Consider the following 19204-nt stretch of genomic DNA (forward strand, 5'->3'; position numbering starts at 1 on the left):
TATCGAATTTTCTTTTTTTTTACCTCTATTTTGGTACGCTCTGACACACAACTGGCTTCACCAAACACAAAACTGTCAAAGAACTTTTTTTAAAGCGTTATGTCACCTTCAAGTCGCAGTATAGAATGACCAGATGCGACGTATACATCGTGAGATATGACCTCACAAAAGCCATCTAGCGGAAAACGCTCAAAACTTTTTACTTAACCCAATATAAACGGGATCCGCTCCTTCCTGCAGTAGTTGGTGAAGCTGAGCCATTTGTTGTCATCGTTCGGCAGGATGACGGCGCAGTCATTCAATTTGCTACAACCTATAGTATGACTCTCCAGTTTTTCGTTTGTATGAAAATAATGTAAACAATTGTAATGAAGAATGATTATTATGAGTTTTTCTTTATAGTGTATTTTTATATATTGTATTCATAAAATATCATTAATAAAATATCCTTACCGATCACATATATATTTTTTGCATTTCTTTTTATTTAATTGTGAGCTCACCGTTAATGTTAACAAGTACAATCCATTGCATGCGGGATGTCATATCGAGTTACCGCGCGAAATAAAAATGAAGCGGGCTATAATCAACGTGCAATCTACGGACAATGCATATTTCGCATAGACGGTTGTTGCAGCGTTATGTCCAGCTGACAAACACGCAGATCGTTAATCTTCGTACCCACACTATACATCGATGTTGAATATGCAGGACATTGAATTTCCAATGCGCATAAACCAAATTAAAAAGTTTGAATGGTTGAACGATATCTCTATCAACATATACACTATACAAGATACAAAGAAGCAGAAAAAAATCATATACTATCGTTCCGATACGTTTTGCTGATAAGAAGGAAAAGCATGTAAATTCGTTATACATATATATGCAAGACCCACAAGACTACAACAGCGGGACACTTCATGTGGATTAAGGATTTCTCTCGCCTTGTGAGCTCACAATTAAATAAAAAGAAATGCAAAAAATATATATGTGATCGGTAAGGATATTTTATTAATGATATTTTATGAATACAATATATAAAAATATACTATAAAGAAAAACTCATAATAATCATTCTTCATTACAATTGTTTACATTATTTTCATACAAACGAAAAACTGGAGAGTCACACTATAGGTTATAGCAAGATCAGATCGAGTATGCGCGAGAGTGCCCGCTATCTCGTTCCTGGAATTCTTCCATGGACGCTAAGGTGGGTTCGATAATACATGTCACGAACCAATTGTTTAAATCGGATGTGGGAAGAAGTCCAACGTTCCTCGTATTGATGCTCTTGTTCGCGCGTTTATCACCCGCCACAATTTCACCGTTGAACACAGTGTTCACTTTTACGCTACCATGTCTCTTCATAACGCTTCGCACATGCTCGAGCACTATATTCTTCACATCTTGGAGTAATCGAAGAGGGTCGATATAGTCTGTATTTACAATCGCCCCAGTTGATTTTCGACTATCAAATGCTGTATCGATTTCTCGCCAAAAAAAGTTCCAAATGTCCGATTCCTGCGTATACGAAACGTCTGCGCAAAGTACTTTTTAAATCCTCGAGTTGCGCTATGCGAGCAACCATCGAGTGCGCTGAACCAACTGATAGTCGTGGCTGTTTGGCTCAGCTATGCTGTTCCAACGACTCGAGACACTCATCGCACTTTTGTTCCCATGCGAGGTATTCGTCTAGCGAGCCTAATCGAGCGGCCTGATTCTGCAGCTCGCGTTCTACGGATGATAATGATGATGATGATTCTGCCATTTTTCTAACAAACGTTTTAAACACACTGTAACTGCGCGCTCTGCTCGTCTTCGATTAAACTATAGAATATTCTGCTTTGAACATTTTATAGCCCTTTATTCTTTCAAAAATACATGCCGTTATCAAAATACGAAGAAACTTCCTCGACGAACTTTTAAACACATTTCTGGATCTTAAACACATATCGACTCGTTATGGGCTTTGTATGCCTAAGTGCATGCCTTTCTTTATCTGATACAATAATAGGCTTGTAGACCTACGATTTTGGTATCAGCAGTCTGGCGTCAACGACTGACAAAAATATTTTGGTTAAAATGTGATATTGTAATACACAGCACCATTATATTGCAGCGTTTACAAATTGTATTGTATACAATAATAATTGTATACAATAATAAAAGTATAAATATTGCGCATTTCTGTACTGCGCATTATTTTCTGTCGTACTGCGATGCGCTATGACTGGTATTATTTCATCGACGTATGACTGTTTAATTGACTAGCTACAACGCTGTGCCAGAGAATTATTATCTAGTTTCAGAAGATATATTGATATGTGCATTAGAAATGTTGAGAACCCTGAAGAAAACGATGGAGGAGATGCAGCATTGTCGGGAAAACTTGCCTGTGTGTGTGTGTGTGTGTGTGTGTGTATGTTGAGAACTCTGAAGAAAACGATGGAGGGGATGCAGCATTGGCGAGGGAAACTCGGAGGGAAACTTGCCTGCGTTAAAGAAGCTCCTGCATATTGCTGCATCAGTCGCTCTGTAAAGACACGGTTCGACAGTCGCTCTGTCAAAAGACAAGATTCGACAGTAGCTTCCACAAACAGTAAATCAAAATGTCCGATGTCGAAGTGAACGCTGCACAAGCAAATTATTACACGCCTGTTCAACATGCGGATGAGGATGAGAATCACCCCAGGTGGAAATAAAACGACGAGTGTTTCGAGGAGCCACCATGCAAAATGGAACGTAAGAAGTGAGTATCAATGTGAATTTGGCTGGTACTTTGTGTGCACTTTCCCGACCGAATTTTTAAATGTATATATTAGGTGCGCAACTAAGTTCCCGCTGTTTTTCAAGAGATGGCTCCAGTAGTAAGTGCTGGTCGATTGTGACATAACCAAAACGTCATGAACCAAGCTTAGACATATGGTAAACAAACCGCTTTTACACATTAGTGATTTTGTTTTTGCGTCATATATTTTTGGTTGTGTGAAAATGTCTTATTTTGTGTCAAATAATCGTCATTTGCGGGAAGTCTTGCTTTTCTTCTTTCATTCGAAGAAAACGGCGGCTGAAGCGTATCGAGAACTCCAAAAAGTTTACGGAGATGCTGCTCTAAGTGAAACAACGTACCGTGATTGGTTCCGTCGCTTCAAAGACGGTGATTTCGATGTTGACGACCGTTCGCGTGAAGGAAGGGCAAAAGCCTTCGAAGACGCTGAATTGGAGGCATTGCTCGATGAGGATCCGTGCCAAACGCAAAAAGAGCTTGCTTCAGCATTAGATGTTATCCGCCAAGCGATTTCATGCGTTGGGAATGATTCAAAAACAAGGAACTTGGGTTCCTTATGATTTGAAGCCAAGAGACGTTGAGCGTCGTTTTTTCGCCTGTGAACAACTGCTCCAGCAAAAAAGGAAGGGTTTTCTTCATCGTATCGTTACGGATGATGAAAAATGGATTCATTACAGCAACCCAAAGAGAACAAAATCATGGGGACTGCCCGGTCATGCTTCTACGTCGTCGGCTCGGCCGAATACTCACGCTGCGAAGGTTTTGCTGTGTATTGGGTGGGACCAGGGCGGTGTTATTTATTATGAGCTGTTGAAACCGAACGAAACCATCACTGGGGAACGGTATCGAACTCAATTGACGCGATTGAGCCGAGCACTGCGCGAAAAGCGGCCACAATACGAGCAGAGGTACGAAAAAGTGATTCTACAGCATGACAACACTCGGCTTCACGTTGCCAAACCCGTTAAAACCTACTTAGAAACGCTCAAATGGGAAGTCCTACCCCACTCGCCATATTCCCCAGATATTGCGCCGGCCGATTATTACTTGTTCCGTTCGATGGCACATGGTCTGGCTAATCAGCAGTTCCGCTCATATGAAGACATTTCAAAATGGCTTGATTCGTGGATAGCCTCAAAAGACGAACACTTCTACCGTGACGGTATTCGAGCTCTGCCAGAAAGATGGGAAAAAGTTGTCGCTAGCGATGGGCAATATTTTGAATGATTCATTTGTAACCATTTTTTCACAATAAAGTTGCATTTTCATAAAAAAAACAGCGAGAACTTAGTTGCGCACCTAATAACATTTACATTGTAACTTTATAGCATTCCTGAGCTATGTCATGCTACTCGCATTCTGGAGCGCAGATATGCTTTGACTCCAACGTCTCATAAGTATTTGGAAATTGGACTCAATGTGCAATATCGACCCCACCCCGTCGTGGAAATAGGTGACAATCGCAGTAATGAACTAATATTACATCCAGATACTTGGGGAAAACTGATGGAAAATCGTGGTGCTGTACAACGATTTCTGGAAGCGCGCAACCCATCGTACTTTCCGTTACGGATTCAAAATTTAGGAGTAAAATTGTTCGAGCTAAATGGTTCAAAAATTGTAAAATTAATGCAATCTTCTAAGTGTTTGTATTTGAGTCCTGCTACAATGAACAAGTTATTTACTTATGAATATTGCATTGATCATATATATACGCAGTTGTCTGAACAGTCGTATCTGGTTAGATCAAGAATTCTAACTTTTGTAAAAGTTCTTCAAGAAAAAAAAGTTACCGAAATGTGCTATGCGGTAAAAGCGATACGTGAAAACACTGCCTTTGACGGTGAGTCACTTATTGATTGCGAGCTGCTGGCATGTGCTTTGAAAGATATTTTGCACGAAGCTATGAGCTGTTTGGTATTCTGAGAAATAAATTACTTTGATATATATTATGATACATCTTTTTTACTTTAGGCCACATCCTTTCTTTCAACTTTCCCTTACCCCCTTTCTTAGAATTTTATATGGTAATTGTGTTGATAAAAATACTTCTTTATTTGCGGTATGATGCTTATTAGACGTTAATTTGCGGTATTTTTAATAATTTGCGGTATGATGCTTATTAGACGTTCGATTGACGTTCAATAGGTGTTCGATAAACGTTCGATAGACGTTCGATAGACGTTCGATAGACGTTCGATAGACGTTCGATAGACGTTCGATATGGTGCAGTAAACGAAGGGCCATGGGGGTTTGGTCTGACCTGGTTTCGACTTATTTTTTCTCTCGTGACGTCATCATGTCCACTCTAAGAACCTTCACTAGATGTCTACTAGCAACAAACGACGGTGGTCTAGGAACTTTGGAGCATTAGGTAGTAACCGCGAGGGCCCAGGTTCGAGTCTAGCAGCATCCCGACTGTTTTTTCTCTCGTGACGTCATCATGCCCAATCTAAAAACCTTTACTAGACGTTTAATAGCAACAGGCGACGGTGGTCTAGTAGGAACTTTGGAGCATTGGGTAGTAACCGCGAGGGCCCGGGTTCGAGTCTACCTATATCCCAATACGTATTTTCTCTCGTGACGTCACGGTCGCCATCTTGAGTGACTTCCCACCATGAGGTCCCCTTTCCCGCGCGACGTCAGACCCCGCGCCCTGAGTTCCCCGCTTCCCCGCGGCCCCCTTAGCACTCCTGGGTTAGAACCCGCCTTACTATTCTACTGACTATTACACGTATTGTTTGAGAGAGGAAATTGAAACGAGTCGGCGTCAATCGTACATAAAATCCAAGTTGCATGAGGTATATACAGTATTCGAAATGAAAACTGCTCTCAGTCCATACGATGATAAGCGATATATTGTGTCTGACTCGATAAATACATTACCATGGGGACATTATAGTATAACATTATAACTTTTATTTATTTGTTTTATTAGCTATTTTACAATTAAGTATGTCATCAAATGTTCTAATAAAACTATATTCATTTTTTTTACAATACATTATCCTCTTGTATCCATGAATTATGCGAATTGTCGAATCCTAACCATTTTACATATATCTTGTCATCTTGCTTGCGCAACACCTCTTCTAGTAAGTATACATTTGAATTGGTGACACTATGTACACTGCGTTGCATCGATTCGTTCCGCGAGAGGAGAAATGGAGGTCCCCCTCTCTGGCACGCTATTGTGCGCCAGCTCTCGGCGACCGGCCTCCCGAGCGCCCAACTTATCAACGACTTTACCGACACTGCAATAGTAACACGAGCAGCGAAAGAATAATTGTTGCGTCGATAAAGATATGTTTGTGAGAAAGCGGGAGAATATAAAGTCTGCCACTTTTATTTGGAGAACTTTTGTCACAATGTAAATCGTATTATTTTTTATGTAATAATATTAAATAGATAAACATAGAAAAAAATTGTATACCGTCACACATACGCGATATTGGATTTAAGTGAGAGATTAGTACGGTGCATATATGTGACGTTGATTGCAAGCAAATTGAATTTTTTTATTAATCAAATAATTATGCGCACACACGGAAGTGTCCTTTGTTAATATTTGGGTGGCTCTGAAAAGAGCGGTTTGATGTTTGGTTCTGAAAAGAACCGTTTTAATAATCCGTCCAATGCCCTTGGCGTGCAACAACTTGTTGGAGACGTGCGTCGATGGAATTGTGCAAATTCCAAAAAAATTGAGGCTCCTTTCCTTCTGCTTGCCACCGTCCAATCCACTTCTGTACTGTTCTTTCGGAACATGGAATGCAACGTGCGATTCTTCATTTGTTGCACTCCCACATCCCAATAATGCGTCCACGGTCAACTTCAGTAAATATATGTTCCATGATCGTATATAAAGATACGCAATAGGATACGACTGTTAGAAAAAACAGCAGTGATAAAAACAAATGCATCTCGGCGATTGTTTTTCCTTTCGCAGTCCTATATATCCTTGCTCTTCTTTCGTTTTTGAAAGAGCGCGAAATATAAAGATGCGAAACAAGTACATCGGCGTAGTAAGATAAAATATATTGCCGATATGTTACTGCATCCGCAGAATCTATGCAGACGACGATATGCCGACAATTCAATTATTTCAAGATAACAGTATATGAAGTTCTCAATTGGCCAGTGAAATCTGCGGATCTCAATTAAATAGAAAACATACGGGGAAAAATTGTAAAATTCTGCTCATGAGAGCTCATGAGAGAAATCTAACAACTTTGGTTACACATGCGAGAAACGCATGAGAGGATTTTAGACGGGAGCTTCAATTTTTCTGGAATTTGCACAATTCCATCGACGCACGTCTCCAACAAGTTGTTGCACGCTAAGGACATAGGACGGATTATTAAAACGGTTCTTTTCAGAACCAAACATCAGACGGCTCTTTTCAGAGTCACCCAAATATTAACAAAGGAACACTTCCGTGTGTGCGCATAATAATTTGATTAATAAAAAAAATTCAATTTGCTTGCAATCAACGTTACATATATGCACCGCACCAATCTCTCACTTAAATCCAATATCGCGTATGTGTGATGGTACACAATTTTTTTCTATGTTTATCTATTTAATATTATTACGTAAAAAATAATACGATTTACATTGTGATAAAAGTTCTCCAAATAAAAGCAGACTTTATATTCTCCCGCTTTCTCACAAACATATCTTTATCGACGCAACAATTATTCTTTCGCTGCTCGTGTTACCATTGCATTGTCGGTAAAGTCGTCGATAAATTGGGCACTCGGGCGGCGGGTCGCCGAGAGCTGGCGCACAATAGCGTGCCAGAGAGGGGGACCTCCATTTCCCCTCTCGTGGAGCGAATCGATGCAACACAGTGTACTATACTATGTATTAGTTCGTTGCGTAGAAACTCCCGGCGATAGGTTTCCCGCGCGAGTCTGCCAGTAGCTAAGTTGCAGGATTAATTGTCTGCACTTTGACGATTTTAAACTTCGGTTGTCCAATTCGGTGTATAGCCTTTATCAAAGATAGTTTTAAATTTACTGACACGTACCAGATCACCCACTTTGAATTTCCTCTTTGAAGGCGCTGCAATCTTTATGTTACTGTAGACTGTGTTTAAGAGCTTATTAGCAATCGCAGGATCATCGATAGGACGCATGCCGATAGTTCGATGTTTTCGCGTGTAGTATTCAGCGACGAGACGCGGTAACGAGTCGATTTATTTGTAAGTTCCGTTGAACGTAAACATTTTCCACGTGTCGTTCTTTAACGTGCGGTTGAATCGTTCCACAACAGATACCTTCATTACTGAATAGGTCGAATAATGATTGACACCGTATTTCTTCACAAGTCTCTGCAACTCTGTATTGTAAAACTTCTTTCCCTGATCAGTTTGCAAGTTCTTCGGACATCTTCCATCCGCTCGAATTATCTTTGCGAATGCCTTAACTACCTCCTTTCCGCTTTTGTTCTTTAAAGGTACGGCCCATGCGTGCTTGCTCAGTACATCGATAATGGTGAGTATGTAATAGTGGCCTCCATTGAATCGCGAGTAAGAACGCATTTTCACCACATCGGCCTGCCAAAGATCATCGTATTCACGCACTATGACGCGTCTACGAGGAAAATGTCGTGTCGCTGGAGCGTGCAATTCTTTCACTAGTTGTTGTTTTTCGGAATATTTCTTCTCATTATTTTTCCTCGTTACTCGCTGAGTCGTTTTCCTATCGTGAGGTTTTGTCGCTTTATACCGGCAGAAACAGCTAAAATAGTATCGATAAGTTGCTTCCCTGAACTTTTCTTTTTGTTAAATTTTAACGATTGCTTCACCATTGCAGCTCGTGATGATCCGTCTCCTGTTTATGTTGATATTATATGTCAATTTAACTGTAATATTCTACTTTTCCGCGATTTTTTTATCTCTGAACTTGTCCAGTCCAAAATTCGTTCTATGTTCTCCGCCGAATTTCGATGGGTTGATGATGTATCGAATTTCGACGTATCATCAATCGCACTAGATTCACCTATAGGTTACATTCTGGAGGTTGACTTAAAGTATCCGCAACGTCTGCACGACGCGCACACTGACCTATCGTTCTGTCCGACGCGGGGCAAACCGCCAAACAAAAAGCAGGACAAGCTTCTCGCAACCTTATGCGATAAGCAGCGTTATGTGATTCATTATCGCAACCTGCAGCAGTGCACGCGTCACGGTCTTCGTATTGGAAAGATACACCGCATACTCAAATTTGTTCAATCCCCAAGGCTCCGCAAACTTATATCGAACTTAATATGTAGTTTAGAACACGCGCGACAAATGATTTCGAGAAAAATTTGTACAAATTGATGAACAATGCGGTATTCGGCAAAACAATGGAAAACGTTCGCAATCACGTAGACGTAAAACTGTTGACAAAATGGGATGGACGATACGGTGCTGAGGCAATGATCGCGAGACCAAATTTTCATAGCAGAAGTGTCTTTTCGAAAAATTTAATCGCCGTTGAGCAACGTAAACTCGAGGTGAAATTCAACAAGCCGATCTATGTGGGTATGTGTATCCTTGACATATCCAAGACCTGCTTATACGAATTTCATCACGAGTACATGTCTCCCCTGTATCAGAACAGATGTAAAGTAATGTACACCGATACTGACAGTTTAATCTACCATATCCAATGCGATGATATTTTCGAACACATGAAACGTGATATTTCTAAGTTTGATACGAGTGATTATCTCGCTGATAACGCGTACGGTATACCGCTTGCCAAGAAGGTACCGGGTCTGATGAACCGCTCTTGCTCTTCATCGGTACAGCTCACGCATATTTGCTCAACACATCGATAACGGTGAGTATATAGTGGTAGCTTCTATTGAATCGCGAGTAAGGACGCATCTCTACCAAGTCAGTTTGCCAAAAATCATCGTATTCGCGCACTATGACGCGTCTACGGGGAAAATATCTTCTCATTGGAACGTGCAAGTCCTCCACCAACCGATGCTTTTCGTTACCAATGAGCTGCTTCTCTGAACTTTTCTTCTTTTTGTTAAATTTTGATGATTGCTTCGCCATTGCAGCTTGTGATGATCCGTCTCTCGCTTATGTCGATACCATATGTCAATTTAACTGTAATATTCTACTTTTATATTTCCTTTGATTGCTTTATCTCTGAGCGTGTCCAGTCTAAAATTTGGTCTATGCTCTCATGAATGCTATTTATGCTCTGTATGTTTTTGTTCCGGTAATCTTCAAGCCGATCCTTCAATTTTTTAACATTCTCATCTACATACTGCTTCGTCTCAACGTTACTCTCATGCAGTAGAAGCTTTACAGAATTTATATTCTCATCTATATACTGCTTCTTCTCAACGTTACTTTCATGCAATAGAAGTTTTATAGACTTTATACTCTCATCCACATAATTTTTGTGCGCAACTTCATTGAAGGCTTTCGGCCACAGTACATGATGTATCGCGTGCAGTGTTGCGTCAAAACTTTTATCATTGGTGGTTAGACAAAGGACATTTTCATGTACGTATCGTTTAGTTGCAACGTCACTGTCAGCTTCAGGTTGCGCTGCATGTTTTATCTTGCGCTACTTTGCATCAAAAATTTTGGCAGCGTTTAAACAAAGGGCATTTTCATGTATGTAAATTTGAACGTGTACATTCCATTGATGCGCTCGATCAGTTTTCGCACCATTGCACTCTAAACTTATTCATCGATATTTCGGAGCAAGTTGTACTGACTGACAGACTCGTGTCAATGCCTTAATTTATAACGCTGCTTAATTTATAATGAGACCAGCTTTGCGGAGTTCTTCGATAATCGATAAAATTTCGTGCTCGTGCTAGTTGTTGCCAGTTTGGCGCGAATCGTCAAGCAATCGCAGATGATCCACCTGTTCGTTGGAATCATCCTAATGCAAGTAATCGATATTGCTGTCATTTAAGGTCATCATAGTTTGCGATGCGTATAAACCTTTTCCAGCCACTTTATCGCTCGACGCATGTGATACTAGAGGCGCGATTATATGTTTATATTTGTGCTCCTTGTTACCGAGTGTCGGATTTTGCGGGAGGTACTCGCGTCTGTGAGCATTCGTCGCCAATAGTATACTTTTGTATTTTTGCATATCAGCCTCGGCGTACACAAAATCGTCGGGGATTCTTTTGAATATTAGCTCGTAAAGACCAGGTATTCCAATGTATCCTGTTTCGCCTATGATTATATTATCGTCTCTGTCCACATCGACACGTTTATCACCGAGTATCGCTCCATCGTTACTAAGACGTACACATAAGCCGTAAACATAATCTATGGTGTTATCATTTCCACTACTTAGCACAGCTCTCATATATTTTTGACCCCACGGACAAAATGATTATGTAAAGTTTGTTGTCCTTTGAACGTTTGCAACTGACGTCTAACGGATGTCATTACCGGTTCATCGGGGGTTTCGAAAGCATTCTCATCATTATCATCAATGGGTAAATTGTCGATCGGTGAAGGTTCATTTGACGTTTCATGTAGTTTCTCATATTGTAGAGCTCCCGTCGATGTAGGAACCATCAGAGGATCGTTGAATAGTTTTTGTTTTGATGTAATCAATGCGACTGGTGAAAGTTTTGCCTTACGCTTTATCTTTTTTTTTTGAGTTTTAATATGACACTTTTTGTTTCGACGCTTGTACTCATTGATAGTGGCTCAGTTTTAATATCAACGTTACTTTCTACATTAGCGCTGCTTCCCGCGGTTTGTTTGAGAGGTAGACCGTGCAGACTTTCCAGCAAGCTGATGAGAACATTCGTCTTGCCGCAATTCGAGGGACCGCATATGATGCCGCATGTGGTGTTCGGAAGCATGTTTCCATGCCTGCGCGCCTCTTGCCCAAACATTGGTTGCATTCTATTGTCGAAATTTGTCACGCATATCGTCGTCGGTTGCTTCACGAATCGCATGTTTCCTCCGTGAGTCGCAAAATTGATTTCACTAACGGATCATTGAGATTTGATTTAAATACGACGTTGATTTAACTATATACAGGGTGTTTGAAAGCTTATCATACAGACGAAAGTTGGAGATTGATTGGGTGTAGTCGAGAAGAAAAGTCATGTACCATAATGTCAAATTGGCAATAGTTATCGAGTTATTAATTGAAACATGTGAGCCAATGAGCGCGTAGCGAACGCTGGCCGGCCGCCTCTTGTTGCTTGTGCTCGCTCGCTCGTCATTCGCGCTTGCTCGCTCCTCGTCGTGCGCGATCGCCTCTTGTCGCTTACGGTTGCCCCTCGCCGCACGTGCTCGCCTATCGACGCTCGTTAACTCCGCCTATATCAAATGTCTACGTGCTTATCGCGGCTGCCCACCGTTCTCTATGCACTTATTGGCTCACATATTTCAATTTATGACTCGATAACTATTGCCAATTTGACATTAAGGTACATGACTTTTCTTCTCTCGGCTACACCTAATCTAGTTTCAACTTTCGTCTGTATGATAAGCTTTCAAACACTCTGTATATAAGCTCGTCGATTTTGGAAACACCCAGTTTAGAAAATGTTGCTCCTGCTGATAGATACTCATGATATTCGAGAGCTAACCTCCAAACAACTAAAACACATACCGAACATTATTCTGTTACTAGAATTTGCAAAGTATATTGACAATTTGTAGGACAGACTCCCTGAACATTTAAAAGTCGATCCAGAGGTTCAGCAGTACTGTCGATGTTCAGAACACCGCTAATCAAGGACTGTAGTGAATGTCGTCGACAAAAGTCAAAGTCGGCGGCGGTCTGTTGAATTGCGCAATAAATGCACTTCCTATCGAACTACACATTCCCGGATATCAATTTTGTGGTCCTGGAACTCGCTTGGCAAAAACGATTGGCCAGAGGCGATCAAGGCATTAATTCATTGGACGCGGCGTGTCGTGAGCACGATATAGCCTATTCGCGCAGCAACAGTCTCACTGAACGGCACGTGGCGGATGAGATTCTAGCTGTGAAAGCGCGGAAACGTATAACTTCGAAAGATTCAACTCTAGGCGAGAGAGCTGCTACTGCAGCCGTTTGGGCTGCTATGAAAGCCAAAACGAAAATCGGCATGGGTATGGGCATGAAGAAAAAGAAGTCCAAGGAAGAAACCCAAAAACGAGCACTTCCAATAGTAAAACGGGATGGTATTTTACCAATTCTACTATTACTGGGAGTTCTCGGTTCACTAATCGGTGGAGCGGCGGGTGTCGCAAAAGCGGTGAATGATGGCAAAGCCGCGCAACGCCAGCTGGAAGAATTAAAACATCATCATCACGCTATGGAAGGTCGTGCTATGAAAGGTCGTGGAATCTATTTTGCTCCGTACGAGCGCGGGCAAGGCGCTGCAGAAAAAAAAAACGTCAAAGAGACGCTAAAATTACCCATGGGTGCAATGACTAATGTACAGTTGGAAAGACTAGCGAGGTATGCATATCTTCCTTTCGAGGTGTTTTCATGCGTGATGCCTTACCGATAGATGGAGTACGTCAAAATGAAAGTGATATTGTAAATTTAGACAACATAGAGGAACCAGGTACTCACTGGGTGGCGTATGCGGAAAGGGGAAATCGTGCAGTATATTTTGATAGTTTTGGTAATCTTCGACCACCCATGGAATTGATTCGATACCTTGAGAGAGATGTAGTGAAAATTGTGTACAATCGCACGTCTTATCAACATTACAACCAGAGCATTTGCGGACAATTGTGCTTACAGTTTCTCCAAATAGTAGAGGATCAATTTAAATGATGATGACATTCCACTAACAGCAGTCAGTATTCGTTCGGCAGTTTGCAAACATGTCACTAACGCTTACGTTGACTGACAACAGTAGCACCTTTACTGTGAGTTACTTTCTCGCTATAGATTTGAGCGATGGTGATTACGAGCTCGGTTTAACGGATTTCGAAGAATACAGTACGATATCAAACGTAAATTCGTCAAATAATAAATTTTACTATGGTGCTAACGATGAGGAAATTACGATTCCTGAAAAATCGTACGAATATCTAAAGCGCGCCATATACGAATATCTAAAACGTGCAATTTCACATTCTCCAAAAGCAGTGCGTTCCAAAAATAATCTATATAGAGATGATGAGAATGAATATCCTATAATAATTCGTGCCAATAATAATACGATGAGGAGCGAAATAAAATGTGCTTATAGAATAAATTTTAGCAAACCAAACAACATTGGCTCGCTTTTGGGATTCTCATCGAATCGTATATTATAACCGCACCGATGGCACGAACCGAACGCACCGATTAAGATTATCAACGTGAATATCATTCGTATAGAATGCAGCGTTGTCAGTGGTGCGTACAGTAACAGTATGCGTGTACATACGATACATGAATTCTCGCTTAAGGTGCCATCAGGATATAAGATATCGGAAACACCGACACATGTTATTTACCTTCCAATCATTGCACGGAGCATTACAGATTTAACAGTGCGTGTCGTTGATCAAGAAGGACAATCGATCGATTTTCGAGGAGAAGAGATTACCATTAGATTGTATGTACGACGGCGACGATAATAAACGTAATCTATGAAATGCTTGTGGTGAATCAAGTCGAACAGGAGAAACAAGCTGGAAATATATCTTCTACGAGACATGCGATTAACAGTAGAAAATCCGTCGTTCGAAAGAAACTCAGCGCGTTGAACGTTGAATTTTTGAAATCTCTGGGATTCATCGTACGAAACGATTCAGAAAAGTGATTGACATTTCGAACATTGAAAGTGAACCGGTCTTTGACGAGCGCATCGTCAAGATTGAGACACAACGTACAACCCATACGCTAACACAACGTTTGGATATAGCGACGAGACATGAATACCCATACAGCAGCAGGATTCATACATATTGCCATGCGAGAGTTATCTCTATGTCGAGGGGAAGGTGACGAAACAAGTTGCAGTCGATGGTGGGACTGTAACGTTGGGATATAATTGCGTTGCATTCATGTTTGATGAGATCGTTATGAACTGAATGGTGTGGAGATTGATCGTAACAGAAACGTGGGAAAAACTTCAACGCTCAAAAACTGTGTATCGATGTCTTCGGACGAAAATGCTGTCATGAAAAATGCCGCGTGGGATGCGACTGGCACTATTTCGCCGGACGGATACTTCAACTTTTGCGTACCACTCAGCGTGTTGCTAGGATTATGTGAAGACTACAAGCGTATAGTAATTAACGTGCGTCACGAATTAATTCTATTACGACCGCGCAGCTACAACAACAGTCTACTAGGTTCTTCAGCGCTGGATCCTAAGATTGAGCTATTCAAGATACAATGGCGAATGCCTCACGTAATCTTGAACGATATCAATAAACTCTCCATGCTGAAAACTTTGGAGAACGGACGATACCTGAGTATGAGTTTCCGCTCGTGGGATTTGTATGAATTTCCTCTACTGCAAAGCACGACCAAATACCTGTGGACCGTCAAAACTGCTACTAATTTGGAGAAACCTCGATACGCTATCTGTTCACTGGAGATTGGCCGGAAGAATGTTATATGAATGTCCATATGAATGGAATATATAACTCGTTTCATTGACTGCAAATTCATCAACACGAAGTTCTATTTGAATTCAGAGTGTTATCCGTATAACGACATGAATTTGGACTTTGCAAAAAATAAATGCGCCATATTTTACGATATGTATAGATATTTTCGTAAATCGTAATATAGATGCAACATTGCTGAGGTATGGTTAACAATTACGAACTTTCTGCAGCTAGGTTCTTTCGTGATTATCGATTGTTCGCGTCAAAATGAGTCCGTCAAGAGTGCCATTGTGGATGTGCGGATAGAATTTGAATGTAAGGAGAATCTATCACAGGTAGATGGCGAAGATACTGGTACTGGCGAATACTACCGCATATTGTCTCATCCTGCATGATCGTATAGTCTTCACGTGCTCCGGAATCTTTAGTATAGTAGAATTTTTTTTTAAATAAGAAGTAAAATGTATGATATAGTAGTATCCTGACTAATCGGCTATGCCAATGCATCTGATAACTTTATTTTAAACATATGTATTTAATTGCAGTAAAAGGCTCTGTTTATTTCATATCATTGAAAGTCTTTATAAAAAAAAAATAATTTCTAGTGATTTCACGTTAAAAAAGTTTATAAAATTTAAGTATTTCCGAGAATTGATAGCACACAATCCATGAATTAATTAGCTACTTCTATAGAACGTTCGAAACGAAAACGGCTTTATAACTCGTCGTCGTTGCATATAAGTATTGAACTATACGAAATAATCAAAAATAGTTACTGCTATAACGTACATCTTTTTAAAGTTGAATAATTATATCAAAGTATTTTTACTAATATTCACTTATAAGCATAAACTGTTAACATAATTGTATTTACTACGAAACTTTACAAGATATCGCAAGTTCTTATAGTTCTTACCTGCTCAGAATAATGTGAAAATGTCTAAAGAATGATGACATGAAAGCCCTTTTTCGACAAAATCCGGTATATCAGGTGTAGTAAAAAGAAATCCATTATTTTTCCAATAGATGGCTTTAGTTATCTGTATCTCGCGTTGTATAAGTCCGATCGGGTTCCACTAGATGGCGTTAGAAAGATGAGATTTCGTACTAAAAAAACTTTTTTGACAGTTTTGTGATTAGTTGACTCAGTTTTGTTTGAGCGCGCGTCAAAGATGGACACTAGCAAAGAGAAAATACGCTATATTTTACAGTTTTCTTCGATAAAGGCGGAAACGCAAGCCAGGCGGCTGGGAATGTGAATAGTGTTTATGGTCCTGATACTGTAACAGCCAATCACGCGCAATTTTGGTTTCGTCGATTCCGTTCCGGTAATTTCGATGTCAAAGATGCACAACGCACTGGAAGGCCAATCGTCGAAAATATCGATAAAATCATGGACATTGTCTAGTCCGACCGTTATGTAAGCACTGTTTCGATTGCCCAGAGCTAAAGATTGCACAAAAACCGTTTGGAACCATTTGAATAAGGCTGGATACAAAAAGAAGCTCGATGTATGGATGCCACACGAGTTAACGCAAAAAACCTCATGGACCGAATTTCCATCTGCGAATCGCTGCTGAATCGCAACAAAATCGACCCATTTCTGAAGCGGTTGGTCACTGGTGATGAAAAGTGGATCACTTACGACAACGTCAAGCGAAAACGGTCGTGGTCGAATCGCGGTGAGCCGGCGGAAACGGTGGCCAAGCCAGGATTGACGGCCAGGAAGGTTTTGCTGTGTGTTTGGTGGGATTGGCAGGGAATTATCTACTATGAGCTGCTCCCCTACGGCAAAACTCTTAACTCGGAACTGTACTGTCAACAATTGGACCGTCTGAAGGAAGCAATCGCCCAGAAGCGGCCAGCTTTGGCCAATAGGAGAGGAATTGTGTTCCATCAGGACAACGTCAGGCCACACACATCGATAGTGACTCGCCAGAAGCTCCGGGAGCTTGGTTGGGAGGTTCTTATGCATCCACCTTATAGTCCGGACCTGGCACCAAGTGATTACCATCTGTTCCTGTCCATGGCGAACAATTTTGCTGGTGAAAAATTCGCTTCGAGAGGCTTGTGAAAATCGACTTTCTCAATTTTTTGCCAATAGGGACGAGGGCTTCTATGAGAGAGGCATAATGAAATTACCTTCAAAATGGCAACAAGTTATCGAACAAAACGGCGCATATTTGACCTAAATCGGATCATTCTAACTATGGTAATTAAAGCCTTCAATTTCATGAAAAAATAATGGATTTCTTTTTATTACACCTGATATTTTGTGTACAGCACAAAATATGTCCAAATATTATTTAGAATAAAATTAATGATAAAATCAAAAAATTATAACGACAAATAAAAACAACTGAAAAAAGTACCACTGAAAAGAAAATTGTTATTACATACTAATTGCACAAAAGAAATCACAATTATTTATATGCACATTTACTAACCGTTTTCTGCATTTCAATATGTACATACAGATTTCTTCATACTAACACGTAAGTATTCAGGCAAGAAGACTATTGCCATTATCACATTTCGCAGTAAGTGTATTCAGGACAAGTGACTTCTAACTGTTATTTTGATTGAAGAAGGGTTATAGAAAGAGATTTCCAACATTTATTTTACATTTTGCGAGTATCAATTTTTTAAATTTTGTCGCGCTAGAATAGTCATCTGTCCCACTGTGTGGCGTTACTTTGGAGATATTCACTGATCATTACTTTTCTTAAATGGAAACTCTAATTTGTTAATATATTATCTTTTTCTACTAATTAATTTGAATAACTTTTGTCTGAAACATTTTTTTATTTGTTTGACATCTTTTGAGATATTTAAGTAAAACATGGTAATTTTTTCAAAATTTAACTTACGATATCTCGCTAACTATTTATTGGAAGAAGAAGTAGTACTAGACAATTTTATTCTACTTAGTCTCAAGAATATATTATTACAATAGCGCCCTGACTTTTGTTAATTTGATGATTTTGAAATTTCCAAAAGTTGATAAATTAAATCTCTGGAGAAATTATAGACACAATTGTCTGCAAATGCTCTGATTGTAACGCTGATGAGAAATGTACGATTGTATTCAATTTTTACCGTGTTTTTTACAGATATCGGAATACTCTGGATGGTCGAAGGATAATTATCCTTTTGGATATAATCGGCTACTTAAGGATAATTATCCTCTCCCCCAGGGGATACAATCGGCAACTTCTGCGCATGATGTGGACTTCCTTGTCTGCTGTGTAATATCACGTTGTGCTGACTTCAGCAACTGTGATGTTATTTATTGCTAACTCAAGTGAATTAGAATCGGCATACTATACCTACCTACTTACTCATATAAACAATCAAACTGTTGTTAGCGTTGCATAGAGCATAATAAATGCACATACATGATGATTTAAGTTTATCGTATATTTTCTTATAAAATCAGATGAAAATATTGCTATATCAAATTCAAGCAGAATGGAAGAGAACATGGAGTAAGAAAGAAAATAAAATTCTAGACAATTATGCGTCAAAATCAAGGAAATTATGTATCACATACGCAAGTACAACAAATGTCATCAGACGTAGTGACACATGTCTTTAGGCATGATATATGACATTTTATTTTTGTCTTTTCAGTTATAATGTGTAATGGACTCATATGCTTCATCTTAGCACCGATGATTTCGCCGATGTTGGATATTATCCTACCTCGCAACGAAACGCGTATGAGAGGCTTAGGTTTTGATCTTGATTACGGAATTGATATGCAGGCTTATTGGTTTTGGTTGTGGTTACACACCAGTGTGACGGGAATGGTTGTTATATGTAATAGCATTGCCGCGGATATAATGTTCATTACACTCACCATT

Source organism: Harpegnathos saltator, unplaced genomic scaffold, assembly GCF_003227715.2.
Source record: "Harpegnathos saltator strain DR-91 unplaced genomic scaffold, Hsal_v8.6 scaffold29, whole genome shotgun sequence".
NCBI lineage: Eukaryota > Metazoa > Arthropoda > Insecta > Hymenoptera > Formicidae > Harpegnathos > Harpegnathos saltator.